Source organism: Polyodon spathula, chromosome 43 (genome assembly GCF_017654505.1).
Source record: "Polyodon spathula isolate WHYD16114869_AA chromosome 43, ASM1765450v1, whole genome shotgun sequence".
Lineage (NCBI taxonomy): Eukaryota > Metazoa > Chordata > Actinopteri > Acipenseriformes > Polyodontidae > Polyodon > Polyodon spathula.
The window spans coordinates 590,916-600,915 of record NC_054576.1 but is presented as its reverse complement, the minus strand read 5'-3'; the positions used below and the strand labels follow the sequence as shown (position 1 = coordinate 600,915).

General features: G+C 40.3%; 1 protein-coding gene and 1 long non-coding RNA gene across 10 annotated transcripts in view; one reads left to right on the top strand and one right to left on the bottom strand.

Annotated features, from left to right (window-relative positions):
* The window catches only part of LOC121305449, a 14,672-nt gene extending 8,862 nt beyond the window's left edge, over positions 1-5,810 (bottom strand). The window contains exons 1-4 of one of the 2 annotated variants that reach the window (XR_005948078.1): positions 5,763-5,810; positions 5,211-5,231; positions 4,798-4,851; positions 3,028-3,819 (exon numbers count right to left, since the gene is read on the bottom strand). This is a non-coding gene — a long non-coding RNA (uncharacterized LOC121305449). Of the gene's footprint in view, positions 1-3,027; positions 3,820-4,797; positions 4,852-5,210; positions 5,232-5,762 lie in introns of those variants that run through there. The other variant, XR_005948077.1, reaches the window with a different exon arrangement.
* LOC121305398 (immunoglobulin kappa light chain-like) overlaps positions 1-10,000 on the top strand; it is a 322,019-nt gene that overhangs the window by 89,420 nt on the left and 222,599 nt on the right. The window lies entirely within an intron of this gene.

The following is a 10,000-nucleotide window of genomic DNA, read 5'->3' as shown; positions in this document are numbered from 1 at the left end:
AGAAAAGACACTTTGCATTGGCAGCACATGCTTCAGTGCTCTGGGAGTGTTTATAGCCCTGTGAGTTTAACACTTCATGATTGAGAGCTGCCCTTCATGGCAACAGAATCCACAACAACAATGACTTTTATCAGCATCTTCATCTGGGCACTTGTCATCTGCACTCAGGGTAAGAATCATTTAGAAAAATTATTTTACAAAAATATCTCCTTCTTTGATAATTCTTTTATAAGTATTAAAAGAAAAATGGGTGAACTGAAAATAGTAAAAGGCTTGAAATGTATTGTGTTTCATAATTTAATTTAATTATTTATTATAATATTCTATTTTATGATTTATTATTTTCAGAATCCAGTGGACAGTATACTGTGACTCAGACTCCAGCAGTGAAATCTGTTCTCCCAGGAGACACAGTCGCTCTGAGCTGTAAAGTCAGCAGCGCAGTGTACAGTGATAATGGCAACTACCTAGCCTGGTACCAACAGAAACCTGGAGAAGCTCCCAAACTCCTGATCTATAGGGCAAGTACCCTTCAGTCTGGGATCCCAACTCGTTTCAGTGGCAGTGGATCTGGGACTGACTTCACTCTGACCATCAGTGGAGTCCAGGCTGAAGATGCAGGAGATTACTACTGTCAGAGTTTACACTACCCCAGCAGTAGCTATGTGTTCACACAGTGCTACACACCCGTACAAAAACCTCCCTCAGCTGGACTGCACAGCGACTGCACTGCTGCAGCTGGGACCTACTGCAGGTGCTGAGGGTGAAGGCAATGAAACGGGACACGGCCTGTGGAGGAGCTCAACTGCACACAAACACACTGAGCTCAATAACAACACACAGTCACATGTAGGTATGGATTCAATATTAGTCTATTTAAACAAACTGATTTTGTTGTGACTACAGGGTCCTCTAGTAATGTAGTGATGATTCCATCTATTCTAAATTCTGAAACATCATTCAGATATTCCAAGAATTGTAAAAATGTAACTCATGTTTTTCATATCTGATTCTCATATGAAGATGCCCATGAATCCTGGGCTGGGTTGCAGCAGCTGTGTGTAAGTTCTTACTTAGCTTAGTTATAGTGTAAGTCTTACTAACTTTAATTTTACACATTACTACATTTCCACTAGCTGCACCAGGTAAGATAGTTAGAACACAAGGCTTAGTTGTTGCTTACAATGTATCCATACCTTTGAGTGGGTGGAATCTATTGGTAGAATCACATTTCAAGACGGCTCGGCAGCTGTTGCTGCTTCTCTTTCATGCTGATTTTAACAGAGTTTTTCGGCGTCAGCATATCTTGCGAGGCCGCATACATCCTCTTGACAGTTAAGATATTGACATTGATGCCGTTTTAGACGAGAGAATATTCTGATCACTGATTATGTGTGTGTATATAATAGGTGAAATGTGAATACAAATACAAATGTATTCACTGAAATGTACAATTCTTCATTCATATCAACATGGCATGTAGATTTTGCATGTAGGTATACATTAGGGTAGGCTTTTTTTTTTTTTAATAACAATTTCCATATTAAAAATGCATTTTCTAATATTTCAGGGTAAATATGTTATTTAATATATGGATTGAAATACCTGCTGTTTTATTTAGAATCTATGTTGAATTCCATTATGTCACAGCAGTTGAAATCGTCCTGCCAGAAGCGATTTCAAGAAAGGAGCCAAAACAAGACAGAGATGCTTGAACCTGAGCCAATACTTTATTAAACACAATATAAAATAATTTCTTGTGTATTGGGGTAGCACAACACATAAATACAAGAGCCATGTGTTTCTCAGTGAGCTGGGATTGCCATGGCAATGGAGTGTGATCAGTCACTGTGTGCATCCTTTCACACACATCAATCAATCAATCAATAAAGAAATCAATACATGAGTGTTCTACCTTTTCTCCTGGCTTGTTAAATATTAGCATGATTGAAATCATGAAAACGCACTCGTAGCAGTTCAAGGTACCTCTTGGAAAGGCCTGTGAAAGACAGTGAAGTAGATGTTACATTTAGAAGAGGAAGAAGCTGTCAAAATGAGAACAATGACAAGAACAGTGACAGGTCCATTACTTGTACAGCAGCAGCAACACATGGGAAGGTGTAACACTAGGGTTAGGGGTAGGGCACTACATACCCTTTAATTCTCAATAGGATTGAAATAATGACACAAACAGAAGCATTATTGTCAGTTTAGACAGACACACAGATTAGACAGCAGTGATATACTGAGAGCTTTGACTGGGGGAAAAATAGAAGAAAACAGTAAAAGTGGCCCAACCCTATGAAGCCCCACTGGTGCTCAAGGCTCAGATCTCATGTAACTGCCTGGGACAGGATTTGTATAAAGGAAAGTGCTTTGCATACCTGTGCCTGCATCACTGCTCTGCACAGCAGCTAGAATAACTGCACTGCTCCATTGCTCAGGGGTTTTAAAGCTGACAGTTGAGCCCTTTCACAGTCACTGAGACACACAGAGAGCATGGCTTCACTGGGGCTCCTCCTCTGGACACTGGCACTCTTTGCTCATGGTAAGAAATCATCATTCTTATTAATTATTATTAATATCAGCGCTTCCTCAGCAAACAGTGGAATACAGTTAATGGACGAGGCTGTTGACTCGGTGGGTTGATGTTCTGTGTTTTTATTTTCAGAATCCAGCGGTCAGATTGTCCTGACTCAGAGTCCCACAGTGGAGTCTGTCTCTATAGGAGGGAGTGTCACTCTGAACTGCAGATCCAGTAGCTCTGGTTTTACCAGCAGTCTAGCCTGGTATGTGCAGAAACCCGGAGGAGCTCCTAAACTCCTCTTCTCTTCACTGAATAGCCGAGTCTCTGGAGCTCCAGCTCCATTCACTGACAGCAGCTCAAGAACAAACTTCATGCTGCCCATCAGTGGAGTCATGTTAAGAGTTCTTTGCTGTCAATAAAGAGGCTTTGTGAGTGATTTCAGTGGTGGCAGTATGAAAAGCACACCCGTCATGTGAAACAAACCAGTCCAAAACGAGACATTGATGCTAATAGCTTTATTGCTGAAAAAGCTTTGCAGAAAGAGAGAGGCTTCTTCCCAGTTTCATGTAACAGCAGACAGTGTTGTTGTTTTTGTTTATATTGGTCAGCAGTTTGAGCATTTGTTGTCATGAATGCAAATAAAGAGATTTTAAAATAATTGAAAGATGAAGAAAATCTCTATATAAACACAATGTTTTTGTCAGTCTGTGAACAAGGCCTGTCACTGGACACTTTTGACATCACAGGGTGGAACTGGGAGAAGAAAGGAGTGTACTGGTCAAGCCTGACTGGGTGGAGTGATTATGAGCTGGGGCAGATCAATCAAGCACGCTCTCTGAGGAATGGTTTCTATATGTTCCCATGTGCAGCTGTGTTTCTATTCAAACATGTGAGAGCATGTGATCTCACTTAGAATCTGAGACTACATGTTAAACAAGGACAACTTTCCATACAATGTAAAGACCTGCTTCATAAGAGGTAGGGTATCAGCCAATAGAAAAATAATGTTGTCTCTATTATATATACTTGAAGAGATTGACCAAATGCACAACAGGGAGCAGCTGTTTGAAACAAACTGTGAATGTTCTGATAGAAATCAGTACAGGTGCTGTAGCTGAGTGTGGGGAGAGGGACCAGAACAGAAAGGGTGCAGCGATGCTACAAAAGCAGGTTGCTGGTGTGTTTAAGCTTTGCTTGCAGGTCTGCTGTCAGGTAAACTCCAGCACTGTGATCCCTGGGCGCTGCTGCTTCTCAGTAGTGCTGGCATCACCTGCAGCGGTAGGTACGCCAGTCTGAAACCAATTGAAGACATGATCAGCAACCTGGGCAGAAAAGCTATTGTTGTGATCCATACACTACAGAGCATTGCACAGCTAGGGAATGAGATTGTGGGGTGGTAATGGTCAGCACTGTCTAATAATATAGACAATCAGTGTCACACTGAGCTGCAGAGTTGAACTCCCTCCCATGTGTAGATAGCATCCTCCACACTCTATGTATTGCACTCATTTGAATGAGCAATTTGAGAAAAGCTTTGTGTAATTCATGCATGCAATTTCACAATCCCAAAGGGTATGGAATCAACTGCTAGACTGTGGAGCCGCCACAACCTCGCAATACAATCCTATCAATAAAAGACACGCAAACCCTCTATACTAGTTCAAACATGTTTCTGAGGTTTTATTCAGAGCAATCCTAGATCAAAGCTCCTCTCTTTGGCCCCTGCTTTTAGATTTTGTCTCACTAAAATGGCAAAAGTTTCACAGGAAATTGAGATGAGTGGACCCTTCTTCTCAACTCAATGCCAACCCTGACATAATGAGCTCCCACAGAGACCTACTGTCCACACACCATACAACAGCAGCAACCCCAGTCATCAGATTGACTGTGATTATGAGTGGAGTTGGTTACTCTGGTATAAGATCACACACATGTAATGAGTTGAAGTAACATTTCTGGATTGCAGGAGACAGGTTAGACTTCCCTTTCCAATAAGTTACGAATGAACTCAATCAATCAATAGTTTGAGACAATGCAGCTGAAAGATGAATCATAAACTCATCTTGACATTTCCAATTGAAGGATTATGATGGACGGCATCTGTTATAAAACTTATTCAACAATTCTGTGTCTCTCTTGGAGCTCCATCCGTATTGGACCTGCTCAAGCACATGTTCTAAACTGATATGGAATGACACTTGGTTTTCTATTTCAGATTGTTCTACTATATCCCACAGCCAATGTGTGCAGTAATAATAAAGCATACTCACAGCGATGGCAGTGGTACCCATGACGGTAGTAGAAATAGTAGTGATAGTGATGAGCTACACAAAAAAAGAAAAGGGAATTAGGAAGAGTCTATTTTTAACACAGAGCTTCTTAAACCCACTGCCTTCCACACTGTAGCCCAGAACTCAAACCCCTGAGCTACTCAGGGACAGTGACCCAGTGCTTAAAGGAAAGGGCTTGATACCAGGATGTTCACATCCCGGCTCAGCCACTCCCTCACTGTGTGTGACTCTGAGCAAGTCAAAACGTAACCATGGGCTCCTATTGAAAGTGACTCTGCAGCAGCAGTTTTTGATGCACAGCACACCCCCTAGTCTCAAAGTCACTTTGGAGAAAAGCGACTGCTAAAAGACTCATTAATAAAAAAGAAATAAACTAGAATCCATTTACTTACCATAGTAGCATCTGTACCTTACTGGCAAAGATAAAAGTTATATATTGAGCTCAGTCCATTTGAAGTCACTGCAGTGGCTGCTTTATACAAGAATGGGGCCTCAGTAGTGTATTAGAGAGCTATAGATTTCAAAGGAGTGTATCTCTATTTGCACATTTCTATTATTGGCAAAATCCAGAGACAGTGCTCCTTCTTTATATCCTCTCCCACAATATAAAGAACACCTCACTGTGTGAGTATTTATTAAATAAAGATTGCATTTCTTATTAAGAGCAGCTCATTCATACTGTTATACAATAATACCCCATTCCATATTGTCAGCATCAGCTGCAGGAGGCCCCATTGTTAACATGTATTCATTTCTTGTGAAGCGCACAGTACATGTGTTTTGTATTGTAGTGCACAGTCACATTCTAGCACTCTTGCAGCACACACACTCCTTCCTTGTGTTGCACACATTTGAGGCTTTTGGTCTGGGTGGCACAGACCCCCACTGTAGCTCTGCATTCTAAACCCATATCCTCTTTATTAAAATATCAGCCTCACACTTACCACGAGCACAGATGCTATAATCTGTAAATGAAATACACACACCCCATTAAATACAATTTAAAACACACAGACAATTCATTTCTACATGTTAATGTACCAGCATTAAATAAAATACAACTGTAAGCTGTTCCAAAGAAAAACAGAAAATGTGTTTATTAGATTTAATAGTTCACTTTATATTCACGTTTGTGTCACATTTACTGTAATGGTTTCTGTTCCTCTGAGAATGTCACTTGATTTGGATAGCTGTTACAGGCTTAATGAAGACACCAAGGGGCACATTTCAAAGGGTTTTCTCCAGTCTGTCCAGAACTATGAAAACACTCCCTGGTAGAATATGTTGCAATACTAAAGTGTTTCTCAATGTCTTCAATCAATTGACCTGCAGCCTACAATCCCTGCAGTTCACCTAAACCGGGAGCCGCTCCAGAGAGACAGACTCTTACTTCTGTAGTATCATTTGGACAGGGCATCCTTCTTCACTACCATGGACTGTGTCAGGACCACTTCAGAATCCACTTCAGAAGACAGAAAGCATGTGAAGATCTTTAAACAAACAGTACTTTGCATCCCTTCTATTTAAACACTGACCATGTTGAGGAACTCTCCACATTTGGATTAGGATTTCAATGTACATGAAACAAGATTGCTGAACAGTAAGGAGCTTCAGATTTCATTTTGTTAGAGTGTGTGTTCTGATGTTTTCAGCTGAGTTCAGGAGCTGCTCTTCAGTTCTAGTTGCCTGTCTTAGATATATGTACATAATGCAGGCTGGATCAGTCCAAGTGTCTTTATAGAAGAGCCAGTGACTGGATCACACTTCCTTCTGTTTGCAATTCACTGCTATGCACTAGATGGCGATGGCACTTACTAACAGAAACACATTTCAGCCTGCATTACATATGAAAAGAAGCACACAGACTTATGCACAAAACAACACTGCTCAGAATGATTGCAATACATCATAATAATCTCTTCTCGACTCGACTACTGCAACTCTCTCTGCAGTGCTCTTCCATCACGTGCCATAAACCGACTGCAGCTGGTTCAAAATACTGCTGCTAGGATCCTTACCAGATATATAAAACATGATCACATCACCCCCTGTCTCTCCAGCCTGCTGAGCTGCTGTGTCCCTTCATCACACAGGCCCAAGTATCTCTCCAACCTGCTGAGCCGCTGAGGCAAGCTGAGCTCCTCTGACTCTGGCCTGCTTGTTATACCCAAGCAAAAGCGCCCCACACTGGGAGAGCGGCTCTTTTAGCTTCATGGCCCCGACTCTGTGGATCTCTCTCCCAGCTCTGGTGTGTGATGCTCCCACAGTCGCTCTCTTCAAATGAACTCTCAAATCCCACTTCTTCTCTCTTTCTTTCAATGCTCTTCAAACCTTGTATCTGTTATTAGCTGATGTCTAAATTGATATTTGAGGTTTTTCACTCCCTCTTATTCATATGATTCTGTATGACACACACGACCACAATGTTTAGAATTCACATCCTAGCCTTGTACTTAATGTAATGTGCCTGTATTTGCATTGTAATGTGCCTATAATTAATGTACTTGCATTGGTTTTTACTGTTGTATTTAATGTGCTATGCCCTGTATTTCACTGTATTTAATGTGCTATGCCCTGTATTTCACTGTATTTAATGTGCTATGCCCTGTATTTCACTGTATTTAATGTGCTATGCCCTGTATTTCACTGTATTTAATGTGCTATGCCCTGTATTTCACTGTATTTAATGTGCTATGCCCGTATTTCACTGTATTTAATGTGCTATGCTGTATTCACTGTATTTAATGTGCTATGCCCTGTATTTCACTGTATTTAATATGCTCTGTATTGTACTGTATTTAATGTGCTATGCCCTGTATTTCACTGTATTTAATGTGCTATGCCCTGTATTTCACTGTATTTAATGTGCTATGCCCTGTATTTCACTGTATTTAATGTGCTATGCCCTGTATTTCACTGTATTTAATGCTATGCTCTGTATTTCACTGTATTTAATGTGCTATGCCCTGTATTTCACTGTATTTAATGTGCTATGCCCTGTATTTCACTGTATTTAATGTGCTATGCCCTGTATTTCACTGTATTTAATGTGCTATGCCCTGTATTTCACTGTATTTAATGTGCTATGCCCTGTATTTCACTATTTATTTAATGTGCTATGCCCTGTATTTCACTGTATTTAATGTGCTATGCTCTGTATTTCACTGTATTTAATGTGCTATGCCCTGTATTTCACTGTATTTAATGTGCTATGCCCTGTATTTCACTGTATTTAATGTGCTATGTATTTCACTGTATTTAATGTGCTATGCCCTGTATTTCACTGTATTTAATGTGCTATGCCCTGTATTTCACTGTATTTAATGTGCTATGCCCTGTATTTCACTGTATTTAATGTGCTATGCCCTGTATTTCACTGTATTGTATTTATTTCACTGTATTTAATGTGCTATGCCCTGTATTTCACTGTATTTAATGTGCTATGCCCTGTATTTCACTGTATTTAATGTGCTATGCCCTGTATTTCACTGTATTTAATGTGCTATGCCCTGTATTTCACTGTATTTAATGTGCTATGCCCTGTATTTCACTGTATTTAATGTGCTATGCCCTGTATTTCACTGTATTTAATGTGCTATGCCCTGTATTTCACTGTATTTAATGTGCTATGCCCTGTATTTCACTGTATTTAATGTGCTATGCCCTGTATTTCACTGTATTTAATGTGCTATGCCCTGTATTTCACTGTATTTAATGTGCTATGCCCTGTATTTCACTGTATTTAATGTGCTATGCCCTGTATTTCACTGTATTTAATGTGCTATGCCCTGTATTTATTGTGCTATGCCCGTATTTCACTGTATTTAATGTGCTATGCCCTGTATTTCACTGTATTTAATGTGTGCTATGCCCTGTATTTCACTGTATTTAATGTGCTATGCCCTGTATTTCACTGTATTTAATGTGCTATGCCCTGTATTTCACTGTATTTAATGTGCTATGCCCTGTATTTCACTGTATTTAATGTGCTATGCCCTGTATTTCATTGTATTTAATGTATTTGCATTGTTCCTCTTGTAAAGTGCTTTGTGATGGTGGTCCACTGTAAAAGGCACTATATAAAATAAAGATTTTTAAAAAGGTAAGGGAACAGGACAACATTTTAGTTAAGTTATTATATCTCAGTTGGGCTTTCCTTCTTACTGACATTTAAGATGATAAATCAATACAATAAGTCTCATTAAATGTTCCACAGGCCGTAAATCTTAGAGCTATGCAGAGTACCTGTATATGGGTAAGGGCTCTGCTCCATCGGACTGACTGCTTAGAGATCCTCCAGATGCAGGATCCCATCCCTAGAGAAGCGGTATTGCTCGTACAGGGTGGAATCTGGATTATTAATCAGTCCTGGCGATCACTGAACACCCTCTCCCGATGAAAAGCCCTTCTTAGAATTATAGCACCAACATCTACCACTCTCGCTATAAAAGGTGACTTTTTTCTGTTTTAAATCAGGATTAATCTTTGTTAACCTGCTCTGAAGCAGGTTGTTTTAATCTCAATAGTTACCATGGATTTAAGCCCTTTCGTTTTGTGCAATAAACTAAGCCTTACCATCACAATTAAACCTGGAAGTTATCAGGATAACTCTTTATACCACTTTTGTGCAACAGGCCCCAGGACTAGAGTACACAGTTATAAACTGAGTGGAGACAGGCGTAGGACAGAGGGTAGGAGACACATCTTCTCACAGCAATTTACTCAACCTCCTTGTGCTCCGTCCTTCGGATGAGATGTAAAACCGAGCTCCTATTGGAAGTGACTCTGCAGCAGCAACTGTTGATGTACAGATCATCATTCCATAGTCTCTGGAGCTGCTTTGGATAAAAGCATCTGCTAATTGACACATCGATTATTACACCCAGAGTCAAAAAGGGCTCGGGTTGATGTGCTCCTCCGACTGGACAACATCCCTTGCAGTGGAGTTAACAGACAATCATCAGACAAGGGAGCTGAATCTATTCAACCTGGAACAAAGAAGGATTAGAGGAGACACTTCTTCTCACAGAGTTGGGAGTGTTTGAAATGGGTCACTAGAACGGTGCTGCTGCAGAGTCATCAGGATGTCTTTAAAAGCCAACTAGATGAAAGTCAGGGATCAGTCAGCTACTAGAAAAGTATTGATGCGCTAAATTCCCTGATCTTGTTCATAACTTTTCTC